Source organism: Pelobates fuscus, chromosome 2 (assembly GCF_036172605.1).
Source record: "Pelobates fuscus isolate aPelFus1 chromosome 2, aPelFus1.pri, whole genome shotgun sequence".
NCBI classification, from domain to species: Eukaryota; Metazoa; Chordata; class Amphibia; order Anura; family Pelobatidae; genus Pelobates; species Pelobates fuscus.
Window position 1 is genome coordinate 427,673,671 of NC_086318.1, and position 21,447 is coordinate 427,695,117.

Sequence of the window (21,447 nt, forward strand, 5' to 3'; positions counted from 1 at the left end):
CTCAAACTATGGTTGAATTAGAAGTTGATTTAAAGTGAGCGCTTGTATTAAAGTATTTAATGGAACCCATAATTTAAAGAAAGTTTATTACAGCACGTGGTATTATTGCCATGTTCAGTAAAAATCCCTGAATCAGAATATGAGTTAGGTTTCAGCAGGGATGAATATCCAAATTAGAACATGACATACAGGGGAGTAAATACACCTCGTGCTTGTCTACGGTGGGAATTATAGTAAAAATGTCAAAGGTTTTTAAAGGAAATAAAACACATTATAAAATGATTTTATTTATAATTGGTGAAAATAAAATATTGGGTGCTGACAATATATCGTTATTGTGACGATAAGTGACGATATCACATGGGCAGCATGTTTGGACTGTGATCATCACTGCGCCATCGCTGTGGCTGTATTATACGAATGTTCCAAGGGCCAACATTCAGCAATCGGTACTTCTGTCCTGTGAGACTTCGAAGGTGGCGTCACTATTAAACGTTTATTCAACAATATTAACAAAGTGTTATAATTGGCATTTATATAGTGCCACATTATTCTCCAACGCTTTACAATGTTATGAAGGAGGGATTTACAACATATAAAATAAACTATTACAAATTGTAAATGTTCATCTTTCTCATTAAGTGCACCCATACTTAATAAATATATGAAAATACATTTTAATTTTCTCACCCCTCCTGGGTGGTATGTTTATTCCTCATTCTCGGGTCCCATACCAGAGGCCTGGGAGTTTGAGGGTTCTGCGCAGTATCTTAGCTGTTCCTAGAACTGCACTCTTCTGGACAGCGATCTCACATGTCCCACCTGGAATCTGTTGAAGCCAATCCCCCAACTTGGGAGTTACAGCCCCGAGTACTCCTATCACAACTGGGACTACTACTGCCTTCACTGTTCACATCCTTCCTAGTTCTTCTTTCAGTCCTTGGTATTTCTCTACCTTCCCATGTACCTTCTTAGTGATGTTATTGTCACTGGGTATTGCCACATCCTCCATGACTGCAGTCTTCTGTTCCTTCTCTACCACCACAAAGTCAAGCTGGTTTTCTGTCTGGATCTGAAAGTCCCACAGAATCTTAGTCTGGTCATTCTCAACTAACTTTTGATGTATCTCCTATCTGGACTTAGGCAGATCCAGCTTATATTCTGTGCAGATGTTTCGGTACACAATCCCAGAAACTTGGTTGTGCCTCTCAGTGTATGCTGTCCCTTCTAACATCTTGCACCCGACCACTATGTGCTGGACTGTCTCAAAGGCCTCTTTGCACAGTCTGCACCTTGGGTCTTGCCTGGTGTGGTAGATTCTAGCTTCTATTGATCTGGTGTTGAGTGTCTGTTCCTGTGCTGCTAGGATTAATGCCTCAGTGCTGTTACTTTTTAAAGAACAGATTGGACCTTCTCTTGATATATATTTGTATATGTAACACAGCACTTGGGCATCAGTAAAATATATTGAAAAAATTAAAAGCTTTGCTTATAATATTTTTACCTAACAAGTGCAACTAAAAAGCTTCACATAGACTCACCCAGGAGTGCTGATTGTTCAAGCACCATAACCACTGTAGCATGCTGTAGTTGTTATGGTTCCAGGAATGCACTGGTGAACCCCTCATGTAAGGAGTCAAACCATTTAGTAACAGTTTGACTTCCTACTGGAATGTGTTAGACACCACTCCCCATCTGCCCTCTGCTGGAAGGAGAGATAAAACTCTGGCTTCTTTTAGCTCACCTGAGCCAAACTCCCTTTCACGGTGTAAGTAGGGATTTAACCTTACCTGCACCAAAACTACAGCTGCAATGTTCTAAGGATATTTATGGGTTAACCCTGCAGGTCTCATCATATACAGAGTCCTGAACTGCTTTTTATTTACATTGTTAATGCGAGGAGCAAGGGGCAGGATTATGCAAACATTATCTTCTAATTTTACACCGTTTTATCTTCAGGTTGTCATGGTAATACATGCAAAAGAAATACATGCAGTTAACTGTGTAATTTCTGAACAGATAATTATGAGGTCTGAGGATGCTCTTATTGTGTGTTTTCCTTTCTTTAGGTCTTTGTGGCATTGTAAGGGGAGGAAGAATGGAACACTCGGGTTGATGTAGAACTGTGATTACATTGTATCTCTAAAACAAGAGAAATAAAAGAATCTTACAGTAAAAGGCGTGATATAGCCCAGCATGCAGAAATCATAAATAATATGGAATCGGTTCTTCAGATTACATTACGTTTCTGCTAAATATTGTTTTTGTACTAAATGGGAAAAGACACGGGGAACAAGAAAATGAGACCGGTGCAGATCTTCTTAAAATTGTCATAAAACGCTGTCACTCATAGCGATTACACACGAGGATTAGAGCCTCAAGTCGCCATGTGTAAACAGTAAAACAATTATTCACACAACTCCTAATTTTGGTGAATTAATTCTGAATGGGAAAAAAAAACATAGACACATAGCTGATCCGGAAACATTGTCATCATTCAGTGCTGCTCGTTTTGTCCCTCTCTGATCTTGTATTCACTCTCACTTGACCCAGCTAGTTCAAATGCCAGTGCAGAGGGACTAAATCTAAATTTAGGTAAACTAGAAAAACGGTCAGCGTTGTGTCAACTGACATTTAATGTGGATAAGTGCAAGATAATGCATCTTGGACGTAAAAACCCAAGGGCAGAGTACAGAATATTTGATAGAGTCCTAACCTCAACATCTGAGGAAAGGGATTTAGGGGTGATTATTTCTGATGATTAGTAGTAGAAAGAGGGAAGTGCTCATGCCATTGTACAGAACACTGGTGAGACCTCACTTGGAGTATTGCACACAGTACTGGAGACCGTATCTCCAGAAGGATATTGATACCTTAGAGAGAGTTCAGAGAAGGGCTACTAAACTGGTTCATGGATTGCAGGATAAAACTTACCAGGAAAGGTTATAGCTTGGAGGAAAGGCGAGACAGGGGGGATATGATAGAAACATTTAAATACATAAAGGGAATCAACACAGTTAAGGAGGCGACTATATTTAAAAGAAGAAAAACTACCACAATAAGAGGACATAGTCTTAAATTAGAGGGACAAAGGTTTAAAAATAATATCAGGAAGTATTACTTTACTGAGAGGGTAGTGGATGCATGGAGTAGCCTTCCAGCTGAAGTGGTAGAGGTTAACACAGTAAAGGAGTTTAAGCATGCGTGGGATAGGCATAAGGCTATCCTAACTATAAGATAATGCCAGGGACTAATGAAAGCATTTAGAAAATTGGGCAGACTAGATGGGCCGAATGGTTCTTATCTGCCGTCACATTCTATGTTTCTATGTTTCTATCGAACATCTAAATACTGTGCAGAAATCGCCCTAACTTCTCATTAATAACTTCTCATTAATCTCATTCCTTTTTAGAATTTAGTTTTAACCCTTTAACCACTATGGCAATCGTGTACGCACACTTCCCAGGTTAATCTCCCGTACCCCGGAATCGTTTAGATACAATTTTTTAATATTGCAAATTAAAGTTGTGTTTTTTTTTTTAGTAAATTATTTTTATAAAGCTTTTCTGTCCAATCAAAACCTTTGTTTTTGTTTCCATGAATTAATTTGCTACCTATGCATACTGAAATAAAAAGTAAAGGACACTGTAGGCATTATAACCATTTCATCTCTTTGAATTGGTTTTAGTGCTTGGAGTAGGTTGGCACTGTCCCTGCATTCAGTGTTAAAACATTATCAAGTGTTTTAACACTAAATAATAATCCCTGCCTACCTACAAGCCGGCCCACGCTGGAGGTGTGGCTCAGGCAGAGATTACACACTTCCTTCTAGCCATACAAGCAATGGGTCCTGTGATAGACTGACTGCAGTCAGCTAACATTCTCAGCCAATCACAGCCACCCATTGTTGCTCAGGCTAATGTTTCCTCATTAGAACAAGCAGCACAGAGGGGACAGTACTGCAGGGGATTCTTTGTTTAGCGTTAAAACATTAAAAACGGTTTAATACTGTAATAAGTGTGGGGATCTGATTAACAGCCATCTTTACATTTGCATACCATATTGAAGATGATATAAATACTGAACCATATGGGCCAGCGCCTGTCTTCACAAAGTGTCTTTTATCTGAAAAGACAGTGTGTTTACATTAAAAAGTCTACAGGCACAGGCTATAGACACCAGAACCACTACATTATGCTGTAGTGCTTCTGGTGACTATAGTATCCATTTAATGTGAGATTAGTGCCACTAATAATATATTGGATTGCCTACTTACCACCAGATGAGGACAAGAGGCTGATGATGGGCTCAGTCTGGCTCCACAGGTCTGGTGTAGAAGAGGCTCTCTGGAGACTGTTTTTAACAGTGCTCACAACAATTAACGAACAGGAAGCAGCTCCATTTTTAGGGCCCCTTACACAGCTCAAGGTCTGGGCCCCCAGGGCTTGACCGTGAGTATGCCTACAATGCCCACCCATAAATACCTACGTGGCCCACCCATGAGTTCTTTCACAGGAAGTGGAGTGTATGTGTGTAGGGGATGTTTTATGTGTTATTGTAGAGGATGCAATGTGTGTGTGTTCTTATAGAATGTAGTGTATAGGGATACCAATTTGTGTAAGGGATGTAGTGTGTTTATAGGGGATGCAGTGTGTGTTTGCGTGTAAGGAATGCATTGTATGTTTCTGTGTGTGAGTGTGTGTGTGTAAGGGGTGCAAGGTGTGTTTCTGTGTATGTAATTGAATGCAGTGTGTGTATGTAAGGGGTGCATTGATTGTGTAAGAGATGCATTTTGTTTCTGTGTGTAAGAGAATGAGTGTTTGTGTGAACGTAAGGGATGCATTGTGTGTTTCGGGTGTGTCTGTGTGTGAGTAGGAATGCATTGTATGTTTCTGTGTGTGTGTGTGTGTGTGTGTATGTGTGTAGTGTAAAAGAGAGGGTTTGAGGGGTAGGATAGGGACTGAGAGGGGAGCAGCTCTTTATTTTTTAAAAACATTTTCATAATGCTCTCCCCTCCTGTCAATTATTGATGTCCCCTTCCCTCCTGTCCCTCCGTGTTCTCCCCTTCTGTCCCTTAGTGCTCTTCCTTGGCCCCCTGTCCCTCTGCAGTCCCCCTTTGGTGGTGTTCTCACTCCCCCCTCTCCCCCTTAGTGGAACTCCATCCCTCCCCTTAGTGGTCCTCCCTCTCCCAAACCCTTTAGTGGTCCCCCTCTCCCAAACCCCTTAGTAAACCTTCCCCTCCTCCCCCCACCCCCTTAGTGGTAATCTCCCCCTTTAAGTGGTCATTACCCTCTCCCCCCCCCTTAGTGGTCCTTACCCTCCTCCCCTCTCCTTAGTGGTCCTCCCTCCTTACCCCCTTTGGTGGTCCTTCCCACTTAGTGGTCCTCCCTCTCCCAAACCCCTTAGTGGTCCTTACTCCCCCCCCCACCTCCCCCAGTGGTCCTTACTCCCCCCTCCCTTCCCTAGTGGTCCTCACCCCCTCCCCTCCCCTAGTGGTCCTTACTCCCCCCCCCTCCCCTAGTGGTCCTTACTCCCCCCTCCCCTAGTGGTCCTTACCTCACCTCCCCTCCCCTAATGGTCATTACCCCCCCTCCCCTAATGGTACTTGCTCCCCCCTCCCCTAATGGTCCTTACTTCCCCCCTCCCCTCCTCCCCTAATGGTCCTTACTCCCCCCCTCCCCTCCTCCCCTAATGGTCCTTGCTCTCCCCCGATCCCCTAATGGTCCTTACACCCCCCCCCCAATGGGCCTTACTCCCCCCCCTCCCCTCCCCTAATGGTCCTTACTCCCCCCCCTCCCCTCCCCTAATGGTCCTTGCTCCCCCCCCCTAATGGTCTTTGCTCCCCCCCTCCCCTAATGGTCTTTGCTCCCCCCCCTCCCCTAATGGTCTTTGCTCCCCTCCCCTAATGGTCCTTGCTCCCCCCCTCCCCTCCCCTAATGGTTCTTGCTCCCCCCCCTCCCCTAATGGTCCTTGCTCCCCCCCTCCCCTAATGGTCCTTGCTTCCCCCCCCTCCCCTCCCCTCCCCTAATGGTTCTTGCTCCCCCCCCTCCCCTAATGGTCCTTGCTCCCCCCCTCCCCTAATGGTCCTTGCTTCCCCCCCCCCTCCCCTCCCCTAATGGTTCTTGCTCCCCCCCCCCCCCCTCCCCTAATGGTCCTTACCCTCCTCTTCCTTCCTGCCTATGTAGCGTGGCCGGGCGGCGCGGAACGCGGGACAGGAACTTCTGTTTCCTGTACCCGGCCGCCGGCGGACTGAAGGGAAGTGCACCCTGAGTGAGCACTTCCTGTCATTCCGCCGGCGGCCGGGTACAGGAAACAGAGGTTCCTGTCCCGCGTTCCGCGCCGCCCGGCCACGCTACATTGAGAGACTGGCAGGAAGGAGCACTCTGCGCCTCCCTCCTGCCGGTCACTCAAACCCAGCCCGCCCTCCATACAGCAGTGCTGTGCCGCCTGGGGCTTGCCAAAGCGCTCAGGCGGCGCAGCATGAGGAGCCACAGCGGGGACTCCGGGCACAGGGATCCGGCGCCCCCTGCTAAGGTGCGCCCTAGGCGGCTGCCTAGGTCGCCTTACAGGTGGCGCCGGCCCTGGCTGCAAGGAGAGTGTGTGTGACTAGTTCTGGGCTGGAAGACACTATACGCCATTGTCTAATATCGTGTTTAGTGCAGGAATGGCCCTTCTCTGACAACCATATTCATTAAGGGAGAACATATGCTATTATTCACCATGTTAACAGACTGGGGGTTCTGTAAAAAAAAAAAAAAGTGATTCTGAGGCAAACTTCTAAAGATGAAAAATCTGCATCAGGGCCATTAATTTAAATTACATAGTGACGGCTCCATTTACTAAACTCTGCCCTGGATTGCTTTTTCACAACTCCCAGTGTCCATGGAACATTCTGCCTCAGAATATTAGTAACATTGTGTGAAGATCTATGTCAGAATGTTCAACATGTCTGCCTGTTGAATGTAGAGACAGAGCATGTGCCTGGCATATTGAATGAGAAATGCATTTTGTTTAATAACTTGTGGAAGGGCAGTCATAACACATGCCTGTTGCATTATCGAATTGATTTTCCTGCAATGTGCATAAAACGTGTGCCTATTGAGGGAGTGTTGTATTTAATTGTAGTGTGACATTACATAAGGTTTGACATGTGCTCTTATTGCAATAAAATGGGTCTTACTTTATACCCCTTTATGCTAAACTCATAAGTATATTATTACTGTGTGTTATCTTTTTATTTTGTTATAAAATAATTCATTAAAAAGTCTAATATTAATATAATGTAGAAAAAAACTATTTTGAAATCATTTGGGGAAAAGTCATTTTCGGTTTCGGTTTTCGGCCAAGGGCATCCTGAATTTTCGGTTTAGGCCCAGAATTTTAATTTCGGTGCATCCCTAGTCGTATTGAGGTATGTAGAAGCCAGTGTAGGTAGGATTGCAAGACCTCTGCTTTTCTAGGTACATATCACTTTACCTTCTTAAACAGAATTATTTCTTGCCATGTGTAGAATTCCAACACTAGGATCCCGTATTGTGATGTAATTCCAGTAAAATACAAGTTTAGCAGGCTAAGATTGCCACAAGGCATATGTATGTATATGTGTTTGTAGTATCAGTTAGTTAATTACACGTAGCTAAGATACTGTTATCACTGTACTGACCAGGTGCAGGAATGTAAGAACTGGAATTACGCGTCCCTCTCCTTTGTATCAGATGAGCCACGTGGTTAGACCGGATGGATGAGTTTAGACTCTATTTATTAAATAGGTTAAGGGTATGTGTGGGTGTAGTTAATTGTGGGAGGAGCTACAGTGCTATATAAGGAATGTACTCTATGTATTTAGTACTCAGACTTTGCTGTATTTTGGTGACGCTAGTCCCTCTGAGTCCCGATCGGTGATCCAATAAAGAATCTCTTCCTTCCTGAAGAAACCTGTGTCCATCTCTCTGTGCTTGGCTTCCGTCAGTTTCTCCGGTATCATTTGGTGCATTGGCCGGGAAGCTCATCGTTCAACGGTAGCTGAGAGGCAGAGGCGTGAGACGGTCTATCTTTGCCCACGTTCTCTACGGCTGCACCCCTGAACTTCTGCGTGGACCTCCCTTCGTCTCGGCGCCACTGGTCTGTTGTCCAGGAGATCATCGGCCTCTACGTGAGAAGTGCTGGGGTGTCCCCGTCGATGAGTGTGAACTCAGGTTCAGGAACGAGGAGGTAAGACAACTGCTGTTTTAGACGGCAGGACCCACTAGGGGTATACCGATTGTGCGGTAGGCCCAAAGGGGTTTTGAATCTGTGTATCTGCCCCCTCTGTCGGAGGGAAGGAGCGAAGGCGCACCGCTCGATCGAACGCTCTTTAGTCAGACCGTTTGATTTGGTTAGTCAGGCGGGGTCCTGGTGTAAATAGCCCTAGCCGGACACCGGTGTCTTGTCTAGACTAGCGTTCTAGGGTGTATATTACGTTCGCTAGGTCGGAGGGACCGGGAGACTAAGCGGCACCTGTGTAAATTCGGTTCGCTAGTTCTCATCCTATCTGGGCTAAGTGGGAAGGCGTGTAAATTTGGAACCCACTAGACTTTTGATAGTGCGACTAAGAGGCGCCTGTGTAAATTCGGTTCTCTAGCTCGCTATATATGTGGTGATTGGGCAGTGTGGCTAACCAAAACGGGTGTATATAGTTTTAGGTAGTCCATTCAAGGTACTGGCCAATAGTTTAGTTGGGAATTGTAAATGTGTTAACGATTGTTTTAGTAAAGTGTATATCTTGTTAGATAGCGCGAGCTCAGCCGTCTAGCGAGAGTGTTAATAGTGTGTTGCTGTATTATAGTGCACGGTACCATAACCCTGTATATTTACTGACATTATATAATAAGTACTAATCATTGTCGTCCATTGCATGTTTAACACCATAACCACTAATAATTGTATTGTGACCTTAACTTGTGCTTTGACCTATGCTAACCGTACTGTAACCGCTATTTGTAAAAGACGATGTTACTGGGGTGTGTTATAGACGGGTAATTCGTATATAGAGAATTATAGCGTGGGTGACTGTATAGTTACGCCAAAGGGCATAATATTGATTATATAGTGACTGGTGTAACAGCTGTGTGTGTACGGGAATTCCCTGAGTGTTTATTGTTATTGTGTACGTTTCACTTGGTAACCGTACCACGTGGTGCTGTTGCCAGAGGAAACGGGTGTGACTGTTGAATAGTACGCGTGTATAGTATTCGTTGTCGACGACGTTCCATTGTTAAGAATTTTAAAAAGGGATTCAAAGTTTGTGATTTTGGGGTAAAGATGTCTCCTGTACGTTTGGTCACTTTGTGTACTAGGGAGTGGCCTACTTTGGTTGCGGCATGGCCGCCACGTGGCAGTTTGGATCCAACTCTGGTACAGCGCTTACACGTGGCTGTATCGGGTAGGCCTGAACTTTACGGCCAGTTTCCTTATATTGACTGTTGGAGACAGGCCGTAAATGACTCGCCAAAATGGCTCCAGACATGCCACGAGGAGCAGTGTCGCCTCATGGTAGCTAGGACTTGCTCGTCCACTAGGACTGGTGTTAGGCCCATTTTGGACACGCCCCCTGAGTCCGAGATCCCTTTGCCGCCCCCTTACTTTCCGTTAAGAAGAAGTGACGCAAACGCAGGAAGTCCTGCACCCCTCCCCTCATTACCCTCATCCACTTCCGCTTCCTCCTCCAGTACAGGATCCACCCCCCCTCGTACTAAATCTCCCCTTCCGGAACCAGAATCCACCCCCATTAGAAACGAATATCCGGATTTGGCGCCACTTCAGACTTCCGGTCAAGCTTCATCTAGCTCGGCTCGAAGTGTTTTATTTACGACCTTTTCCCAAAACCGACCTCCCACATCCCCATACCCTATCTCTCCCCGACCGGAACCCATGACTGACGCCTCTCTACGTAGCCCCATCCAAACCCGACAGTTGACTGGTGCCCAACAATTAAAGCACTATCAGATGCCTCTTCGTCTGAATCCCGGGTCAGCTTATATCGATGCCGCAGGTCAAATGGCACACGCTGACCCAGTCTTCGTATATGTCCCATTTACCACAACCGATCTTTTAAACTGGAAGACCCATAATTCCTCGTATACTGAGAAACCACAAGCTATGACTGATCTGTTCACCTCAATAGTACAGACGCATAATCCGACATGGGCTGATTGCCAGCAGTTACTAATGACTTTATTTAACAATGAGGAAAGGACAAGAATAAATCAAGCAGCCATTAAAGCATTAGAGGATAGAGCCCGTGCTTTGAACCAAGCCAATCCAGCAGCATGGGCCGCGACACACTATCCCAACACCGATCCCGATTGGAACGTAAATGGTGCTGATATGGTTCAACTCAGAGCCTATAGAGACGCTATAATTGCTGGCATGAAAGCCGGAGGAAAGAAAGCCATTAACATGTCGAAGACAGTTGAGGTGATCCAGAAAAGCGATGAAGCGCCCAGTGTCTTTTATGACCGATTATTGGAGGCATACCGCTTGTATACCCCCTTTAATCCGGAAGACGCAGACAATTCCCGAATGGTTAACTCCGCCTTTGTCAGCCAAGCATACGGAGATATTAAGCGCAAGCTACAAAAGTTAGAAGGGTTTGCAGGTATGTCCATCACCCAACTAATGGAGGTAGCAAATAAGGTCTATATGAACAGGGATACAGAAAGTAAGAAAGAGGAAGAGCGCAAGATGCGTAAAAAGGCTGATATGCTAGCGGTAGCGATCGCAGGCGTAGATAAACGGGGCCCAGATAGAGGCAATAATAGATGGAGTAGGGAGCCTTTGAGTAGGGATCAATGCGCGTATTGCAAGGAAGAAGGGCATTGGAGGAACGAATGTCCGCAAAGAGAGCAGTACGAGAGAGACCAACCCAGGGCAGGCTACGGAAACTTTAGAGGTAGAGCGAGAGGTAGAGGAGGCCCCGGAGGGAGTAATGGTTATAGAGGGAGTAATGGGAACAGAGGAAGTGTTAGGGAAGACAGGTATATTCCAGCAGCGCAAAGGTCCCGCGATAGAGAAGGTAGGGACTTTGTAGGATTGGCTGACACTGTCATGGAGGACTATTGATACCGACCGGGCTCCATCCCCCTTGGTCGAGCGGAGCCTATGGTCGATGTATCAATAGGGGGGAAAAGGAGTGCGTTCATGATCGACACTGGTGCTGAACATTCAGTGGTGACTAATCTAGTTGCTCCTCCATCTGGAAGGACTATTACTGTGATAGGAGCAACTGGAAGAAGTGCTGAAAAACCGGTTCTTAAAAGTCGACTCTGTACATTGGGAGGCCACGTAGTAAAACACCAATTCCTTTATATGCCTGAATGTCCAGTCCAATTGCTGGGACGTGATATGCTATCAAAATTACAAGCGCAGATTACGTTCCTACCAAATGGAACAACATCCTTAAAGTTTAATGGACCTTCAGGTATTATGACTTTATCCGTACCAAAGGAAGAAGAGTGGCGACTTTATACAGTGTTGACTAGCCAAAACCCTAGGAGTGATGAGACATTGTTTAACATACCAGGAGTTTGGGCAGAGAACAACCCACCAGGACTGGCCCGCAATATTCCACCAATAAAAATTGAACTGAAACATGGGGTTTATCCAGTGAGCCTAAGACAATATCACATTCCGCAGAAGGCTAAGAAGAACATCCAATCCTATCTGGATAAGTTCATACGGTATGGTATCCTAAAATTCTGTACTTCCCCCTGGAACACCCCATTGCTGCCTGTTCAAAAGCCCGGTACAGATGAGTATCGACCTGTACAGGACTTAAGAGCAGTCAATGATGCGGTTGTTAGCATACATCCAGTTGTACCCAATCCATATAACCTGCTTGCTTTAATTCCGGGCGGGGCTACTTACTTCACAGTCTTAGATCTCAAAGATGCCTTCTTTTGCCTCCGAATTGCCGCAGAAAGCCAATGTATTTTCGCTTTCCAATGGGAGAACGCTGTAACGGGCTCAAAACGCCAAATGACTTGGACAAGACTGCCCCAAGGGTTTAAAAATTCACCTACCCTATTTGGTTCAGCTCTAAGTCAAGATCTACTGGATTTCGAGTCTATCCCAGGAGAATGTGTATTGTTACAATATGTAGATGACTTGTTGATAGCAGCAGTTACAAAAGAAAAATGTCAGCAAGCAACGCACGATCTACTACATATTCTCTGGAAGGCAGGATACAAGGTGTCCAGGAAGAAGGCTCAGTTGTGTTTGCCAACTGTCAAGTATCTGGGATTCCATATCTCTGAAGGTCAAAGGATTATGGGGCCAGAGAGAAAAGAAGCTGTCTGCCAAATACCAATACCCAAGAATAGAAGACAAGTGCGAGAATTCTTGGGGGCAGCAGGCTTCTGTAGGATATGGATTCCCAGCTATGCGATACTGGCAAAACCTCTGTACGCAGCCATCAAAGGTACAGAGCACGACCCCTTCTTATGGACCCAAGAACAGCAAACGGCATTTGAAGATGTGAAGAAGGCTTTGATGAGTGCCCCAGCATTAGGTCTACCTGATCACACACGACCATTCTACTTATATGTACACGAGCAAAGAAGAATGGCTGTGGGAGTATTGACACAGTACTTGGGATCATGGCAAAGACCTGTTGCCTACATGTCTAAGCAACTGGATGCAGTGGCCAGCGGACTTCCACCTTGTCTAAGAGCCGTAGCTGCAGCCGCCCTGCTAGTAGCTGAAGCCGATAAACTCACTCTGGGTCAAGAACTTTATGTACGAGTCCCACATGCAGTACAGACGTTGTTGGATTACAAAGGAAATCATTGGTTTAGTAACAGCCGTATGACCAAGTATCAAGCAATGTTGTGTGAAAACCCAAGAGTGCATTTAGAGACTGTAAACACCTTAAATCCAGCTACCCTTTTGCCGCAACCTACTGAAAGTCAACATGATTGTTTGGAAGTAATGGATGAAGTATTTTCAAGTAGACCAGATCTTCGTGATTTTCCCATCCAGAACCCCGATGTTCAATATTACACCGACGGCAGTAGTTATGTGAAAGAAGGGATCCGCTATGCAGGATATGCAGTGACAACAATAGACAAGGTGATAGAAGCTCGGCCACTGGCGAAAGGAACATCAGCACAAAAGGCAGAATTAATAGCACTAACACGAGCGTTACAATTGGCTGAAGGTTTAAGAGTAAATATCTATACGGACTCTAAGTATGCGTTTTTAACCACTCATGCCCACGGAGCTTTGTATAAAGAAAGAGGACTACTGAATTCAGAAGGCAAAGAAATCAAGTAAGCAGCTGAAATCCTACAACTATTGGAAGCAGTGTGGGAGCCGAAAGAAGTCGGTATCATACATTGTCGAGCGCATCTGAGAGGAGATGGTGATGTAACCAAGGGAAATCGGATGGCAGATAGTGCAGCTAAGCGTGCTGCTGAATCAGGAAGACAGGAGTATGTGGGGCATATAGCTGCTCTTATACCAACTCCACTGTCCCAATGGACTCCAGTTTATACAGCTCAAGAAGAGGAGTGGTTAAAGACTGAACCGGGAAAGTATTTGGAGAACAAGTGGTATCAGCTAGAAGATGGAAGAATAGTCATACCAGCATCACTAGCGGTAGAAATTGTCCAAAATTATCACAACGGGACACATTCTGGGAGAGACAGTACTGAAGAATCTCTCAGGAAACATTTCTACATACCAAGATTGTCCAACTTGACTCAGGCCATTGTACGCAGATGTGTAACGTGTGCTAAGAATAATGCAAGACAAGGACCAGTAAAGCCACCAGGAGTCCAGTTTATGGGGGGACTCCCCATGTCCGATCTACAAATAGACTTTACAGTAATGCCTAAATCGGGTGGACATCGTTACCTGTTGGTAATTGTGTGCACCTATTCAGGCTGGGTAGAAGCATGTCCTACTCGTACAGAGAAAGCAGGAGAAGTTGTAAGATTCCTGCTACGAGAAATAATACCCCGATATGGACTACCCTGTTCTATAGGATCGGACAATGGTCCAGCTTTTGTTCATCAGTGCCTACAACAACTGACTCATATGCTTGGTATAAAGTGGAGGCTTCATACTGCATATAGACCCCAGAGTTCTGGTAAGGTAGAGAGAATGAATAGAACTATAAAGAACCAGTTGGCTAAAATGTGTCAGGAAACCCAACTTAAGTGGAACGTTCTCTTACCCATAGCTTTATTGCGAATCCGCAGTACCCCTACCAGAAGGATGGGCCTCTCTCCTTTTGAAATCATGTATGGGCGACCACCTCCCGTACTTGGTAACTTAAGGGGGGACTTGAGTCAGTTGGGAGAAGGAATTACCCGGCAGCAGGTTGTAGAGTTGGGTAAGACTATGGAGGAGGTACAGAAATGGGTACAAGATAGATTACCTGTGAATATTTATCCCCCTGTTCATAGTTATCATCCAGGAGACCAAGTGTGGATTAAAGAGTGGAATAATGTACCGTTAGGGCCCAAGTGGAGAGGTCCTTATGTTGTTCTTTTGTCTACCCCTACAGCGATAAAAGTAGCCGAAGTAACTCCGTGGATACATCACTCCAGGGTTAAACCAGCAGCAGTCGATTCTTGGCAAATTACAGCAGATCCAGAGAATCCCTGCAAGATCCGGTTGAAACGCACTACTCAGTCGGAGTAACGAGGAATTATTGTGGATTACAAATTTTATTGTTACAGGTGTGAGTGAGAAGGCCATAATAAAGCCTGTCCGCTTACCAACACATAGTGTATAAGCCAGGAAAGTCTCGAAGGGACACCTGTGAAGACGAGCAGAACTCCATTCCCTGCAGCCCTCACATCCTGGAAGCTGAGGTTCCATCGCACGGACGAAGACTGAGGATGACGGCGAAAGATGTGCTTTTGATTGTGTTTATTTATATGTGTTTTTATATTCAGGAAGGTAGAGGTACCGACACTCCTAGCTGTGAGGTATGCATTAAGACTACGAGAACAGGTAACCATATTTCCCAAACCCTAATTTGGCATTCACAATACGAATGTAAAGGAGAGGTATCAAGATGTAGATACCTAAATATAGACTATAGTGTGTGCCATTTAGGAGTAGGAGAACCTAAGTGCTTCAGTCCAGAGTATCAACCTCGTACAATTTGGTTGACTCTCAGGAATGGAGATCCTCAGGGGACCCTAATTAATAAGACGGTGTTAGAATCCGTACATTCTTCGGGTGTTCTGCTATTTGATGCATGTAAGGCGATATCAAGTGGTAGAAAACCGTGGAATGTATGTGGGGATCTTAGATGGGAGAGGACGTATGGGTCTAATGATAAATATATTTGTCCCAGTAGTAAAAATAAATATGTGAGTCCTAGATGCCCAAATAAAGACTATAACTTTTGTCCATATTGGTCTTGTGTGGGGTGGGCGACTTGGGGACAGACAGTAGATAAAGACATGATAGTGACTAAGTTGCCGACTAGCCCTTATTGTAAGTCTATGGAATGCAACCCAGTCCATATACTTATTAATAACCCCGACAAGTTCCTAGATAAGTATGGAAATTTATTTGGGTTTCAGATATACGGGACGGGTTTAGATCCTGGGACATTATTGTTTATAGGAATAGAGACTGATACGGTATCCTCCCAGACTCATCAAGTATACCATTCCTTTTATGAAGAGATGAGTATAGATAATAAGATCCCCCATAACGCTAAAAACCTGTTCATTGACCTAGCTGAAAGTATTGCCGGTAGTCTTAATGTTACCAACTGCTATGTGTGTGGAGGTACTAACATGGGAGACCAATGGCCTTGGGAAGCAAAGGAGGTAATGTCCGGTTCTGAGGCAGTTGACCAACTAATATCTACACAAGCCGATTATCATTTGAGTGTTAGAGGTAAATCTGAGTGGAGATTAAAGACCTCCATCATAGGTTATGTTTGCATAGCAAGGAAAGGAATAATGTATAATACTTCTGTAGGAGAATTAACTTGTCTAGGGCAAAAAGCTTATGATGATGATACTAAAAATACAACTTGGTGGTCGGCTTCAAATGTCTCAGAACCATCTAACCCGTTTGCTAGATATGCCAGTTTAAAGGATGTGTGGTTTGATTTATCCATCACATCTACCTGGAGAGCCCCAGCAAATTTGTACTGGATCTGTGGTAAGAAAGCCTATTCGGAGTTGCCACAGGACTGGGAAGGGGCATGTGTGTTGGGTATGCTCAAACCATCCTTCTTCTTGTTACCGATTGAAACAGGTGAGACTTTAGGTGTTAAAGTGTATGATGTGAATCATAGGAAGAAAAGGGGACCCTTAGAGATAGGCACCTGGGAAGATAATGAATGGCCTCCCCAGCGTATCATAGATTATTATGGGCCAGCCACGTGGGCAGAAGATGGTACCTTTGGTTATAGAACCCCAATTTATATGCTCAACCGTATTATAAGATTACAGGCGGTGGTTGAGATTATTACTAATGAGACCTCACAAGCACTCAATCTTCTAGCGAAGCATAATACCAGGATGAGGACAGCAGTGTACCAAAATAGATTAGCCTTGGATTACCTTTTGGCAGTAGAGGGAGGTGTATGTGGGAAGTTTAACCTGAGCAATTGCTGTCTTCAAATAGATGACGAAGGGCAAGCAATAGCTGAGCTTACTAGCCATATGGTTAAACTAGTGCATGTGCCTACTCAGGTATGGAAAGGGTACAATCCAAGTAGTTGGTTTGGTAGCTGGTATGAGTGGTTTGGAGGGCTTAAGGCAGTGGTAGGTGGAGTCCTACTGATTTTACTGTTGTGTCTACTCCTACCGTGTCTTATACCCTTAGTAGTTAGGTCTGTGCAAAGCCTGATAGGAAGTATAGCAGAGAGGAAGGCTGCTGCACAGATAATGGCGATATATAAGTATAAGGCTCTAGATCAAGGAGAACCAATGCAGGAAGATGAGTGTTAAAAGATTCACATCATAAGATAAGTCTGGTCTGGTTCATGGTAACCTGAGGTATATGCAAACCAAGGTTAAGTGATGCCTCAAGTAATTGTGAAATATCAGAGGCATCAAAGGGGGGAATGTGATGTAATTCCAGTAAAATACAAGTTTAGCAGGCTAAGATTGCCACAAGGCATATGTATGTATATGTGTTTGTAGTATCAGTTAGTTAATTACACGTAGCTAAGATACTGTTATCACTGTACTGACCAGGTGCAGGAATGTAAGAACTGGAATTACGCGTCCCTCTCCTTTGTATCAGATGAGCCACGTGGTTAGACCGGATGGATGAGTTTAGACTCTATTTATTAAATAGGTTAAGGGTATGTGTGGGTGTAGTTAATTGTGGGAGGAGCTACAGTGCTATATAAGGAATGTACTCTATGTATTTAGTACTCAGACTTTGCTGTATTTTGGTGACGCTAGTCCCTCTGAGTCCCGATCGGTGATCCAATAAAGAATCTCTTCCTTCCTGAAGAAACCTGTGTCCATCTCTCTGTGCTTGGCTTCCGTCAGTTTCTCCGGTATCAGTATTGCTTAACGACTGAATTTCCCTCCTGCAACATTTGAATTCTGCATACTATGGGCCAGCACCTTTCATGTACTGCCCATCAGTATGTATCTTCGGTTTGTGTACAAGATAAGATGAATGACAGATGGTTCTGTCTGTTCGAATGAAGAAAGAACATATTTTGTCCTGATTATATGCTTTCAAAACTAAATTCAACACTCTCTTTTTGATATTAATGCAAATATATACACTGTTTTCGTCTCACCCTGTGAAAACGAAGAATATGTATGCATAAAGAAATATTGGTGACATATCTATAGATGTGTCATTCTTACATTGTTGTATACAAAATTAGTTATATAATATAGAGTCGATAAGACTGTAGCATTGATGCTAATTTTGTGCCGTTGCTGAAAGACTATATATTTTTTGCGTATACAAACACACAAAATTAAGCCCTGGGCTCAAACTCCCACTACTCCTGGATGGCAACAAAGACAACAGTATGCATCATCTAAAACACATATTATATTATTATTATTTATTATTTATATAGCACCATCAGATTCCGTAGCGCAGTACAATGGGTGGAGCAAAAAGCAAAAAAAGTTACCTGCACACAATCTCAAATCCCTATGCACATCTGACTCTCAGGAGTTTTTTTTTTTTTTAAAATCCTGTTATTTAAATGTACGTAGTAGTTTAGAATAGGGCTATTTTTTTTATTTATTTTTTTTGCTTCTTTGTACATGTTACATTTTCCAAACTAATGCTCCAGAAAACATTGCTGCTGAAAATTTGTTTAAAAAAATCCCTTAAACTGAAATTATCTTCTGAAAAATTTCAAAGCCAATTAAACAATGTTGTTTTTGACAGCATTTTAGCACTTAACAGGATTAGCACTAATTATGTTAAGCCTTCCAATTGCCAGTAATTATCTCTGACAGAGCAATTAGGTTGTATTTTTTTTGCACATATTTAAAAGAAAATAATGAACAGACTACATACGCTAAGGGAAATGTGATTACTGGCTCACCTATACATTAAATGGTGTCATGGCGTCATGTGAGAATGTGATCATGTCTTAATAGCTCTCTCTCTGTTTCTGTCATGTCATATTCCATGTCTTCATGACTGCAATATAAATATCTCAGGAATACAACAAATCAGTAACTTCTAATTACACCTCAGGAGTGGCGACTGCTAACGGCATACCTCCCAAGTGTCCCTATTTAGTAGGGACAGTCCCTACTTTGGACCCAAACGCCTCTGTCCCTCTCTTATATCCTAATGTCCATTTTTTTCTCGGAGCTCCATATTGTTGGTGTGTCTGACTGTATAACAGAGCTCCACAGCAATAATACTCCCAGTAATGTGTCTGAGTGTATAACAGAGCTCCACAGCAATAATACTCCCAGTAATGTGTCTGAGTGTATAACAGAGCTCCACAGCAATAATACTCCCAGTAATGTGTCTGAGTGTATAACAGAGCTCCACAGCAATAATACTCCCAGTAATGTGTCTGAGTGTATAACAGAGCTCCACAGCAATAATACTCCCAGTAATGTGTCTGAGTGTATAACAGAGCTCCACAGCAATAATACTCCCAGTAATGTGTCTGAGTGTATAACAGAGTTCCACAGCAATAATACTCCCAGTAATGTGTCTGAGTGTATAACAGAGCTCCACAGCAATAATACTCCCAGTAATGTGTCTGAGTGTATAACAGAGCTTCACAGCAATAATACTCCCAGTAAAGTATCTGAGTGTATAACAGAGCTCCACAGCAATAATACTCCCAGTAATGTGTCTGAGTGTATAACAGAGCTTCACAGCAATAATACTCCCAGTAATGTGTCTGAGTGTATAACAGAGCTCCACAGCAATAATACTCCCAGTAATGTGTCTGATTGTATAACAGAGCTCCACAGCAATAATACTCCCAGTAATGTGTCTGAGTGTATAACAGAGCCCCATAGCAATAATAGTCCCAGTATTGTGTCTGAGTGTATAACAGAGCTCCACAGCAATAATACTCCCAGTAATGTGTCTGAGCGTATAACAGAGCTCCACAGCAATAATACTCCCAGTAATGTGTCTGAGTGTATAACAGAGCTCCACAGCAATAATACTCCCAGTAATGTGTCTGAGTGTATAACAGAGCTCCACAGCAATAATACTCCCAGTAATGTGTCTGAGCGTATAACAGAGCTCCACAGCAATAATACTCCCAGTAATGTGTCTGAGTGTATAACAGAGCTCCACGGCAATAATACTCCCAGTAATGTGTCTGAGTGTATAACAGAGCTCCACAGCAATAATACTCCCAGTAATGTGTCTGAGCGTATAACAGAGCTCCACAGCAATAATACTCCCAGTAATGTGTCTGAGTGTATAACAGAGCTCCACAGCAATAATACTCCCAGTAATGTGTCTGAGTGTATAACAGAGCTCCACAGCAATAATACTCCCAGTAATGTGTCTGAGTGTATAACAGAGCTCCACAGCAATAATACTCCCAGTAATGTGTCTGAGTGTTTAACAGAGCTTCACAGCAATAATACTCCCAGTAATGTGTCTGAGTGTATAACAGAGCTCCGCAGCAATAATACTCCCAGTAATGTGTCTGAGTGTATAACAGAGCTCCACAGCAATAATACTCCCAGTAATGTGTCTGAGTGTATAACAGAGCTCCACAGCAATAATACTCCCAGTAATGTGTCTGAGCGTATAACAGAGCTCCACAGCAATAATACTCCCAGTAATGTGTCTGAGCGTATAACAGAGCTCCACAGCAATAATACTCCCAGTAATGTGTCTGAGTGTTTAACAGAGCTTCACAGCAATAATACTCCCAGTAATGTGTCTGAGTGTATAACAGAGCTCCGCAGCAATAATACTCCCAGTAATGTGTCTGAGTGTATAACAGAGCTCCACAGCAATAATACTCCCAGTAATGTGTCTGAGTGTATAACAGAGCTCCACAGCAATAATACTCCCAGTAATGTGTCTGAGCGTATAACAGAGCTCCACAGCAATAATACTCCCAGTAATGTGTCTGAGCGTATAACAGAGCTCCACAGCAATAATACTCCCAGGAGATTTAGAAATGTATTTTATGTTCCTTAGTCTTTATTACCTATAAAAAGTATGGGCACAGCAAAGGTTTCCGGGAGCTGTAGTTCGGTTATCAGCTGTCAATCTAATTCATTCATAACATCACGTATAGCAGTATTTCGGGAGCACAAAATGAAATCACTGTATCTTTGGGCAGAAAGGCTTGCCTTACGGAGCAAAATAAATTATCATAAAAAAAAACTAAAAGAGTATTGGAAAAAAACACTCACAATTAACCTAATCTACAAATTGCATCCGCCTGGGTTAACAGAGCGACTATTCAGAATAGAATAATTTAACCATCATGCCCTGTGGTACGTAGACTTCCTTGGTCTTGGGAAAATGTAACAATTTATTATGTTGATATCTAACCGAAAAGATGCATTGTATATTAGTATTTTGTAACCATGTATTCATTCTTAATTTGTTTTGTCTTTTTTTCCCTCCTCTCTTGCGTGTTTCATATTGGTTACCTGACAACAAAGTCTCACAAGGTGGGTAACGCCTGCTGAAACAAGACACAAGCATGTCCTATGTCACGTTACTGATCTAGCCAAGATTATATGAGTGTTTGACAGCTCGTCCTCTCTCTGAATATATGTGTATCTTATGATCAATGTTTGATATGGATCAGTAGATATTATGTTTAAAATCAAAATATTTAATGTTCTTCTTATGTTTTAGACAATTGTAAATTTTATAGGGGAAGTCTGTATTTTAAAATGATTAATTATGACTTATTAAGTAATATTTTTCTGAATGATATCACACATAGCTGCTCTGTAGCAGACAGACTGATATAAGTAAAGAATTTCT

The 21,447-nt window shown here is 43.4% G+C and overlaps 1 protein-coding gene across 1 annotated transcript in view; it reads left to right on the forward strand.

Annotated features, from left to right (window-relative positions):
* STUM (stum, mechanosensory transduction mediator homolog) overlaps nt 1–21,447 on the forward strand; it is a 117,592-nt gene that overhangs the window by 90,653 nt on the left and 5,492 nt on the right. The window lies entirely within an intron of this gene.